This window comes from Ptychodera flava, chromosome 8, assembly GCF_041260155.1.
Source record: "Ptychodera flava strain L36383 chromosome 8, AS_Pfla_20210202, whole genome shotgun sequence".
In the NCBI taxonomy this organism is placed as follows: domain Eukaryota; kingdom Metazoa; phylum Hemichordata; class Enteropneusta; family Ptychoderidae; genus Ptychodera; species Ptychodera flava.
Window position 1 is genome coordinate 22427765 of NC_091935.1, and position 12445 is coordinate 22440209.

A 12445-nucleotide genomic window follows, 5' to 3' on the forward strand; every position below is an offset into this window, starting at 1 on the left:
TATGGACTCCATTTTACAAAGTGAAATAAGTGGAAGGCTAATAGTCCTGGCGTTGATCAATAAGCTCCTGGCATGACCTCTCGTCTTCGCGGGAAAAGGGATATCTGACTGGCAAATGTCAAAGATTTACGCTTTCGGCAGTTGGACAACCTCGAATAACTGCAAAAGCTCGGTAGGGAATACGGAAAATAGTTATGAGAATTGCTTACATTTGATATTTACAGTAAAAAAAATCATCGTTACTACATGCTCTCTCTCTCTCTCTCTCTCTCTCTCTCTCTCTCTCTCTCTCTCTCTCTCTCTCTCTCTCTCTCTCTCTCTCGTCTTTTGTGTCTTGGAAACGACGGCTAACCACCGGCACTGAACTCCAAAGCTAAGCTTTTCATGTATTGGCTCATATTCCAGAAAAAATTAACTTATTAAATTTGAAAAGACTTGTAAATGTGTAACTTCGCATACTTTTCCTGACAATGCACGGTGCGGGCTAATATTCCACATTGATAAGGAGTCAGTGGCATAAAAATTTGAATACCAAAACAAAGCTCATTAATGTAATTTACATACATGCCTACGAATACACCTCCCATCTTGCACTCTGAGTAATTTTCACGTGACCATGCGATCGCTTTCCAGCGCAGTATAATAATTCTCTGCTTACAGACAGATTACAATATATATCTCCCTAAAATGAAACAACCACACCGTGTATATACACACGTAGGTATCTCATTCAGCTTGTGCTGCTGGAAAGCGACTATAAGACTATCGGTTACATTTAATCAGCTCGATCCAGAGTCTGACTGTCACTGTTTTCTAAATTGCGCTATAGTTATTGCGAAGTTGCGAAGTGTAGGGTAGACGGAACTAAACAATGCACTGTACCATCAGCACATCACGAAAGAGCACATTTGTATGTATTCTAAAACATGGCTTCGTATGGTTTCGTTGTCAAAATGCAATAAAAGTGGATGGTTCCCGATAGCCATCGCTTGCGATGTTACAGAGTTCATAAAACCAAACAACATCTCAAGCCAGACGACATAAACGCTTAAATTCACAACAGTGAAGCACTGATATACAATACAATTTTAATATACTTCACGTAATATACAGTTATTGTGGTTGGCGGAGACTCACTCAAGTAATATATGACAAAAGGCGATGTTACATGGCTTAGGTGATATGGCCTGTCGCATGCAGTGATTTAGCCCGCTACAGCGTTCTGGCTTGCATTACTGCGCGTCGTTTCAGCGCGTGACAGATGGCCGTGTAGTGCACTTGTTGCATATCTGCAATATAGCCATGGCTTCAAAAAGTTATGCGGTTTTAGCTTGTGCAGAATAAGACGGACTTCAGAGCAATTTTCAGTAAGTACACAATGTTTGTTAAAACGACATTCTCCCAGTTCATCATCTGCAATACAAGGCGGTTCAAAGGGCGACTCATGCTCACATTCTACGCAAAGGCTCGGATTCAAAAGTGTTTGTTCCGTGAAATAAAATTAAAGGCGCGGGATAGCAATGGCAACATCACGATATGTAACCTGCCAATGGAGGGGTAATACTCACATGACGGTAATATTGATCTCCTCGCCTGCGGCTCCGGGCGTTATCAATTTTACCGCCTTGAGTGCCACTCCCTGCACGGGGTAATAAATCGCGATCTTACCCTTGATATCATATGCATGCTTTTAATTATTTGCTTATGAAATGACAACATATGGGGGAGGGGTAATTGCAGCGTTGCGGACGGCTTGCGTGACAGAAGTTGCCGTTTGTGAATCCGTTGTGAATGTGCAGGAACACCGGTAGTTGCGTGTTTGCCTGTTCCGACCTTCCGGCGGTGTATATGTGAATATTTTAAAAAGTCAACATAATCAAAGACATACTGACACGACACTATATGAAATCACAGCTGCATAAATATCAAACTCTCCGTTTTGTAATTCTGACAGAGGTCGCTTTTATACATCTTTGAGTTAATTACGTACATTAAAAATTTTCCATCCGACACACATTTTTTAAAAATTTGCCTTCATCAGAGTTGTGATTGTGGAGGCCCAAGTTGAAAATGGCATCATGAAGCACACGGAGAGAGGGCGTATTGTCTTGTAAAGCTGAGACATTCTTGACAAAGATTAATTCCCAGTCGAGAAAAAAAATAGTATTCGGAACATCTAACCAGTCAATTCAAGTGCTATCAGAGGCTCCTTAACATGTAAATATATACGCCTTTGGAAAAAAAAACATAGATGGGAGAAAATGACAGCTGTTCGAACTTGCCCATTCACTGTGATATGAAACTGTTCCACTCACACCTATTCGTTTTCATATCTATCTATCTATCTATCTATCTATCTATCTATCTAATATATATTATATATATATATATATAATATATATATATATATATATATTTATTTATTTTTTATATATATATATAACATCAGCGAAGATATACCTACCCTCTTCCACCAATTCTACAAAAGTCACCTTTACCGTGATTGTGACATCGAGGAGAAACATATCTCTTATCAGCTGTCCGCTGACCAAGAGAGCGAAATTATCCAAACCTTCTTATGAGAAACAAAGATGATACAAGAGAAAAAAAATGGCCGCCAACTCGCCCGCCAATAAATCTTCTAGGAACGATTTTTCCCCACGGGCAGCTTTGTCGGCTGCCCCTAAAAGCTGACTGATGGGTCCTGAAAGCCGTCGATGTAAAAGGCGAAGAAGGTCACTAAACAGCCTCAAAACGAGATGTTTTATTAGGTATACGTCAAGTCCCTTCTGATTGTCGACTCATTGTATAAAGTAGATTTCTCGTGCCTGGACCATGTCGATATCAGACAATGCCATTTTGGATCTATTAGTCAATGTAAAAGCGAGCTGTACCTTTAACCTGGGGATTTGGTTAATCAAAGCTTCTATTTCTGAGGTGGCGACGTGCAAGCATTCAGAGAGCTTTTGTCGCAGCTCGGTTGAAGATGCTCCCTTTATGACGTTGAACGCAGCCGGTACAATTCCGCGCAGTGTACTGTTCTCATAAATAGCACTAATTTTTTTCTCACAAGAAATCTGGCAAATTAGTTTCCCCCTGGTCTTAAGAAGCAATACTATGAGTTCCTACTTTAATAAAATCTCGCTGCGTGTTCGGGGTGTGATTACAAAAGGCGCAATAGGGACGTGTGCAAGAATACAGGAAAAAAAGCCTTGACGGGATATTTGTATTAGGTGTTTCATTCCTGGGGTAATGGAAAGGTCCTTTAATAAAGAGCTGGGGAGAAAGGAAAGCGGGAACGTTAATAACGTCAAACTACTCGAAGAGTGAAAGCTGGGACATGTATCAGGTTAATTCAGGAGGGGAGAGAGAATGGGTTTTGAGTGACAAGGGAGGAAATTGCGACACAAATGTAAGTTGATACAAAATACTCATGCAAAGCAATTTGACAAACACAGTATCCTGGTAACTAGGGTAAGTGTATCGGTTGTGGTGACTGAGACAACACACTAGCGTAGTCATGCACACATGTACCGTCCCATTTCCCCAACTGCAATGCCATCTAACCGTTTCTTGCAATCTGAGCTTTCAATCCTTACCTGAGCATTTGTCTGCCTATGCGTTCTGTCCCTATTATGCTTCTTGACTCAACTATCCTTTCTCAATTTTTTTTGGTGAAATTTGTCTGTTTCTGACAGCTATTGTGTCTGCATGTATCTCTGTCCCTGTATCTATGTTTATTTCCCAAAGCAGCTCATTGTGTCTCTAGTTCTGTGTCCTACATATCTGATGTACTGGTCCTTCTGACAAATTCTGTCTCGATCTACCCATTCTTTTCTATCGGTCTCCCTGTGTTTCAGTTTTTCTTCTTCTATCTCTGTCTATGTCTGTGCATATGTCTGAATGTCTGTGTGAATCAGTCTGTCGGTCAATGTCTATCTCCGTCTGTCACTCTAAGTCAATCTGTTTCTTATCTGTCTGAATATGTCTGCACTCTGTTTGTCACTAAGTCAGTCATTCCGTTGATCTTGCTGTTTCTACAGCAGTGTCTTTGCCTCTATATCTCTGCTTCTCTTTGTCTGTCTGTCAGTCTCTGTCTGTCTGTCTGTCTGTCTGTCTGTCTCTGTCTCTGTCTCTGTCTCTCTCTCCGTCTCTCTCTGTCTCTGTCTCTGTCTGTCTGTCTGTCTGTCTGTCTGTCTGTCTGTCTGTCTCTCTCTCTCTCTCTCTCTCTCTCTCTCTCTCTCTCTCTCTCTCTCTCTCTCTCTCTCTCTCTCTCTCTCTCTCTCTCTCTCTCTCTCTCCAGTTGATGAATGGTGCATTCTAAACAAAGCCAAACGTAAACTAGACTGATTTACAATCCTTAATCACCATAATGGGACGAAGGTTGTCGCCGACGTTAACTCGCTGACTGGTAAAACCTACTTTACTTAATCGAGACATGCGTTCAAGATTCGCCTCAAGGCTATCGAGTTCATAAATTCTTGTACGATCAATTTCAGTTTCATTTTTTGTTTTCCTGAAGCCAGCGTCACGTCGCCTAGAACGGCTAGCACCACTCACAAGAGGCTCGTAGAATCATAAATGCTCAGTCGTGCACGGCAAGTGGATTTTCGAATCAATCATGAATTCAGATCGACATGAAATGCGAAAGAGACGCTTTCTCGGTGGAGGTGTTTCAATCCGGATGCCAGTCAAGTATCCGTGCATGACCAAGTTGAAGTATTAACCAGTGGTTGCTTGGTTACCGTGTAAGATGAGCATGAAAACGCGTTGCCAGAGTGAGTGATAATTACCTAGAAATAGATTATATCGCTTCGAGGCCATCCAATACAAAGGGCTTGAGTCTGGTGATTAAGAGATACAGACTGATTCAATTAGACGGAATGAAAGCTTGGCTCGAAATTTGACTTATCGATATGAGATACACAACTCATATCCTCGAAGTATTACATCTCGCAAGGTCCCTAGAGACATGAAAATAACCGTTACGTAATAATTAAAGAAATAATAGGTAACGGAAATTAGAATATCAGAATGCATCAATAAGTTTTCTGCTTTGTATATAGGTCCAGATTCTTGGTAACTGTGAAAAATGAATCAATATTATGGCAAGAAATAATTTAATGGCTCGACACAATCTCACAGTTACATGTAGTACCAACAGTTAAATGGACATTTAATCGAAGTTTGATTAAATGATAATAAGATGCTGATTAGTACAATGGTTCAGGAAACTAACTAGGCCTATTCCCAGGTTTAACAATCGTATCAAAATGTTATCTTTTACCAGATTGAAGGAACATGATACATAAATTTGTCAAGTAATTTGCACTTCTCTGGTCTGTGATAACTGTCGAATAGCTGTTTGGTTGTCCATTACGTAATTATAGTGAATCTATTATGCAGACACCGGCCCTTGTCAAGGTTTTACGGTTATGCAACGTCGATATTGAAACTGGGCTTTCTCTCAGTCTGTGAAGTGCATATGGAGAAACTCGTAAAATGTGTGCTATTGCTAAAAGCCCATGGACACATCTTTTTCGTACACTTTATGTTGCTTACCTATAGTTTGTATACTGAAGTATACAGATGGCTTCGTGGGAAATTACAGTGCTCGATGCGAATGCAGAGCGCTATAAAAAATAATGACACAAATTACTTTAAGTACAAAGTAATAATATCTATTACTTAAGTTTCATGCATCCCGTAATCTTCAGAGAGAACTAAAAGGATTCATAGCTCTACACTCTCATTTATATGATTGGGACGTACCATTCTATTTCTAGGGGGTGTTAAAATTTGATAAATAATATTTGTATTGGTGGCGACATTTTGAAACCACGTGTTTCAAGTATTATGGACAATCAACATCAACATCAACATCGATCAACATCATGGACAATATAAACCACAGGTCAATTCAAAAGGTCATTGAGTATATAACTATGTAATTAGCTGAAATGAAATACTAAATTTTATTTCTTTTATTGCTGTCATTGTATCACCACTTTATATAGCAAGTGAAATTACCTTTGGTCTAGTCCCTCAAATTATATATTTTGCAAACAGTCAAAGCTCATTAGCTATACAAATTATAAATTAGCTGACATGAAAATGAAAAATATGTTTCATTTATACATCATAAGTGTCTGATCAATATGCATTGCAAGTTCAATATACTTTTTCAGAGTCCTTCCGGTCTTATATCGCAAATTGTGAAAGTTAGTTACATATTCAAATTAGTAACTTGCTGATGTAATAATGCTAAATAACTTTCATTAACATTTTATTATATTTCTTCAATCCACATATAAGGTTTCATCGACTTTGATGAAGTCAATCAAGATATATCCCTAATTGGAAAAGTTTGTGAAGTATGCGAATTAGTAATGGGATGTTTTGACAAAATCAAAACTGACTTTTGGTAATATTATATCATAGTATGTACAATATATAGCAACTTTTGTTAAGTCAATCAATCAATTAATTAGGAAAGTTTGCTAAATACGCAAATTAGTAATTAGCTAAAATGAAAATGCTAAATGACTTCAATAATGTTATATTGTAGTATCTTTAATCTACAGAGCACGTTTTGCAAACTTTGATTAAACTAATCCAGATATGTCTCTAATTAGGAAAATTAGTTGAAAATGCAAATAAGTAATTATGTGTTCTAAAATTTTTAACCGAATTTTGGTCATTATAGTTTCTTCAATGTACAGAGCAATTTTTTATCAATGTTGATCAAGTCAATCCAGATATATTGCTATTTAGGAAAGTTTATTAAATATACAAATTTTTAATCGGCTTGAGTACAAATGCTTAATAACTTTCAATAATGTTGTATCATAGTATCTCCAATGTACATTGCACGTTTCGTCAACATTGGTCCAGGCAATTAAGATATATAACCCTAGTTAGGAAAGTCCATTAAATATGCAGATTAGGAATTGGCTGAAGTAAAGATGGGTTATGACTTTCAGTAATGTTAAAACATAGCATCTTCAATATACATATCAAGTTTCGTCAATTTTGATTGAGCCAATTCTGATATCCCTAATTAGGAAAGTTGTCAATATACAAATTAGCAATTAACTTTCACGTCACCTATATGTCTTTATTGTCTTTTCATGGCTTGTGTGATCAACGTTTGTAGTAAATCTAATCCAATTCTGTGCATCCGTTCTCATTGTACGTCTGTTTTTTCTAAAATCATTAATTATGCAAATAAGCATAAAATAGGCAAACCACGCTAACTCAAATCTAATCAGTTCTTGCCATAAGCATATGGTATCTGTGTACCAAATCTGACATGAATTCGTGAGATATCGTGTAAACAGACAGACAGACAGACATCGGTCGACATTAAAATGACACATACATGTATTAATACGACCTAATTACTTAATGTACCATTTTGACCACCATAACTATACTTCTAAATAAAGAAACAGATACATATTTAGAGCAATTTTTCACGGGTCACTGAAAACACTTTCTCTCAAGTAACCACGGTAACAAACGTTGATATCAAATATGTACACATGCATTATCCTAATATATAAAACTCGCACAAATTGCATATGAATCCAAAATCTACCAGCGCCAAGATAATAATATGCAAAAGTTTGACCCACTTTCAACGAGCTTCACTCTTAACTACTAGTTTGGCTTGTCATTGGTAGATGTTTTTAGGTCGAGGCATATCACACTGTTAGATGTTTTTGGTATTTTGACGGGTATTTACGTCAAATCTAACCTCCTGCATAGAGAATAACAGTGGTTCAATAGGCGTATATGGTGATCTCCAAAGGTGAATGCATAGTCACACACGTTCATTATAACGTGTTTTGCGTGCGGTATGGCAGATTAGTATCATTAATCATGCCCACGACGATCGCATTGGTGAACGGTGTCGTGCCAACAAGCACGGTCTGTACAGCAGTGTTGATGCCGGGTTTTCAAACTGAGCCACACCACGTGTAGGGACTGATGGCCACACAAAGGGCTCCAAGGTTCTCTAGGAGATAAATGGGAGATTCAAATAATCGTTTACATGTACTCCGGTAGTTTCCGAGGATTGCGATTTAAAGGAAAACTACAACGACCATTACTAAGGGGTCAACAATCACATTTTGGATGGATCACAAATGGAAAAATTTACAGAACAAAATGTTTTTAAATAACGCAACAAAGCTGATTTTAAAACATATTTCAACCAAATATGAACTGAAAATGCTCACGTGTTTCATTATATATTCTTTTCTGTGTAAATTTAAACTTTTGCCTCACGTTTGCCAACGTCATGAATACTATTCGTCACAGATTAATTGTAAGGGTCATTAAGTATACATATATGTAATTAGCTGAAATTATTTATAAAAATTCTCAATTTCTTTGACTGCTGTAATTGAATCACCACTTTATATAGCAAGTATAATTGCCTTTGGTCAAGTCTTTCAAGTTATATATGCCAAACTGTGAAAGGTCATTAGATATGCAAATTATAAACTGGCTGACGTGAAAATGCGAAATGACTTTCAATATTGTTTTCACCTGGTATCATCAATGCACATAACATGTTTGGCCAATTTTGACAAGTAAATCCCTGTACATATCCCTTATTAGGAAAGTTCATTAATAATGCAAATTATGAATTGCTGAAATGAAAATGCGCAATGACTTTCAATGATGTTGTATCATAATATATTCCACGTACATAGCAAGTTTCGTCTACTTTAGTTACGTCAATCCAGGTATATGACCCTCATTACCGAAGCTCATTAAATATGGAAATTAGGAATGGCTGAAGTAAAAATCTTATTGACTTTCAGTAATGAAATGTAATGTAATGTAATTTTAAATCATAGTATCTTCAATGTACATACCAAGTTTCGTCAATTTTGATTGAGTCGATTCAGATATATATCCCAATTAGGAAATTTCATCAAATCTGCAAATTAGCAATTAACTTTGATGTCAAACCTTTATATCTTTCATTGCGATAAATCCTTGTCACAGTGTGATCATCATTTGTAGCAAATCTCATCCAATTCTCAATCTATGTCTGTTTCTCCTAAAATCATTAATTATGCAAATAAGCATGAAATATGCAAACCATACTAAAAAACTAATCAGTTCTTGCTATTCTCAAACAGAATCTGTGTCCCAGATTTGATTCTGATCTGATGAGCCGTTTCTGAGATATCGGGTCCACAGATAGACAGACAGACAGACACACAGACACACAGACGGACTGACATACAGGCACATAGATGGCATCGCAACGACATGAAAGTGAGCTAAATGTGTCTGGCCAAAATGTGTTGAAATGTGGAAAAAGTCTCATGTTATGTAAAATCCAAAAGCATAGTCAAATTTTGCAAGCAACAATTATTAACGTCTACATACTAACAACCCCCGACATCTCAGGGCTATTTCTCAGTCTACGGCAATTATGCTCTTATACAGGTAAGCAAGCATGTTGTTCCACTCGTGGCGATGAAATGTTCCAAGATAATCTTTTCTGATTTTTTTGTCGAAAAGGGGCTTATAAGATAAAAGACTTACATGTATTCTTTTCCCGAAACCAATTTATCTATCAGCTGTTATGGATGGACCATTCTGTTTTTGTTACAAAAATATCATGAAAACAAGAATGAACAGCGATTTTTAAATCTGATGAAATATCTCCTCTTTCTGTATCAGAAGAATATTTGTTTTTATTAACTTAGGGCAACTCAGTAGAGCAAGAATCTCGACAAAGTTATTTTAAAAAACAACACAAATATTACTCTAGACTTGCCGGCATTGTTTGAAGGCAAGATCTGACTACCTCTAAGCCTGTCAGACGTGACTTTTTGGTAACTTACCAGAGCCACCCCTATATATAGCGGTTTAGGTCTTAAAAGATTAAGGCGCATTGTCGAGTAGGAAGCGGGAAGGGAGACCCTTCGCTGACATGTGTACGGCAAAATAATTTCATTTTGAAGGATGAGGGATAAATGTCAATGACAAAACGATGGTGGCCCGTGCCGAGTGGAACTGATTAAAAACGGCAGGAAAACTCGCTTGCTACGGTAAAAAGTCGTGTTTGTACTGACCGATTGAGTTTCCTCACCTCTTCTCGGTTCGTGAAGGACGACGCGTGGTAGTGTGCGTGCTTACTTTCGTTATTACATGTAGCCAGTAGCCACGGCCTAACCAAAATCATCTTGTTAATTTACAGAAAGGAAAATCAAATCGAATTTCATTGTAAACCTTTGAAGTCTTAATGAACTCGGAGTATAATATTTATCCAGCTACAGTCGTTGCTTTTATTACTTAGATGTGACATATCATGGTAAATCGGATTCATTTCACAATCTTGAATAATTCGGAGTGAGAGAAAATTTCTTCATCAAACACGTTTCTTGTGCACCAAAAGGTGGCACTATCTGCTGAACAAACGCAGGCTTGATAGGGGTTTATTTAATTTGAGAATGATCAGTTTGGATAACATCTTTCGCTTTCATCTTCATATAGAATCCGGGGAAAAGGGTCCGATTGAGTCAAATATTGAATCTTGAGTGAAGTGATCAGTCTTGGCGTGTCCCCTTCCTCTTTGTAAAGTCACGACTTACAGTAAATTGGTCACGGCGGGATTTGTTTTGCCCTATTGTGTCATCCAAATCACTCCTCAATTCATAAAAATCAATTCTCACGCAATCTACATCAATCCAATTTACCCAAGAAACGGAACACCAGGCACTGAGCAACCTGGGCGGCGGGCATTGAATTCGCTCTGAAAACAACGAGACGTTACGTCATACGGCGGTTTTAATTTCAGAGACAAAAAGGTGGGATATATTTTAATTACATACAGCCCAAAGTGCAAATTATGATCGCGATTGGACTATTTGTTGTCTTTGAATATAGTTTCCGCCTACAGTTTCATAATATTTGTACATTATATACATCGCATAATAGGAAAATACTCTCTATTTTCTGCTCCGTGAGGTTCGTACACTTAATAGCTGCCTTTAGTCTAGCTCATTTTATGAAAAGGAATTTTTTTTTACAATGCGGCCAACGTCCATGCAAGCTGTCAACATGTCACGTTTGTTTCCTGGTAATTTCCCAAATCTTTATTAATTGCACCGAGTAAAGACTCTTTTAGTCAATGTACTCGGAGGATAACGATCTATATTTCCTGATTGACGCTATTTCGTCAATTCCGATTACCGGCAGTAGCGTAGTAGCAGACGCGGCGCGGACGCCTAGCTCGTTATGTGGTTCTTATTCGTGGACGATTCAATTGTGTGTATTGTATGGGGCAGAGGCAAGCGCACCTGCCGTGCAAAGACGGTTTCTGTCTTAACAAGGAAGTCACGATGGAGTTTCCGGTTGTTGCTAAAGGTGCAGATTAACACTGAAAATCACCATTTGGAAATTGCAGGGACTGCTAAAGTGTGAGGTCTCTCTGTCTTGTTTTGAGATTTCTGGTAGATATATTAAAAGTCATACCTATCAACTGAATGTGTTTTTGAAATTCAAATTCTATAGATCTCTTTGTTATTTATACTGTGCTTTAAGGGGTACTTCCATAAGCTATTTCCTTCTTTAACTTCTAAAAAGCAAAGTATCCACGCTTATTTTTCACTGGAATTATTTCTCAGAGTATGTCTCAAGATGAACACCTTGCAGAACCTTAATTATTTTTCACTAAAAAGTTGCCTTCTCACGTACTGTGTGGGATCGACGGTGTAGCAAACGTCGATCCCATACTCTCAGCAATCACCCCACACCGTGTATAAGTGCGCTCATATGAAAGTGGTATATTATTACACCAGCTCTGATTGGATAATAAACGGCAGTTTGCTCCGCGCGCAAAATACAGTCCAATGGTGCGATTGGTAGCTAAGGGACCGGAACTACAAAGTTAGTAGGTCACAGTGCAGTGGCAGACGGCAACGTTGCCACGATTGTGGATAATGTTGTACGTCTTTGGTGACCGACTCGCAAAAGGCGGTCAAATTTTCCCAATAACAGGTGAACATAGGCCACTTAAAACATATCGCCAATTTTTCCTGACAGATATCTCGTCCGGAGCAAAGTGAAATATCAGATGACAGTGAAACTCGCTACGGAGTTCGTGTTAGTGACGCGGAACAATGTGAGTAGGATAGTTATTGATACACGTAAAATAATCATTCAATGTTTCCGGTATGAATTTAACGCATTTTGTGGTAATTGAGGAAACCGAATCTCACGCACCAAGGACCTGGGATCAGATTTCTCACACTCGTTGGGGATACTTTCTCAACCCTTAGGGGTGTGAGATTCTATTGCTCTCCGTATTTACCTTCATGATGCTGCGAGTTTCCATAGGCGAACTACAACTCGAAATGAAAGACTTTTGAATTTTGCTCAAACTTTGAGGAAACTTAAAACATCCTTTCGAAAT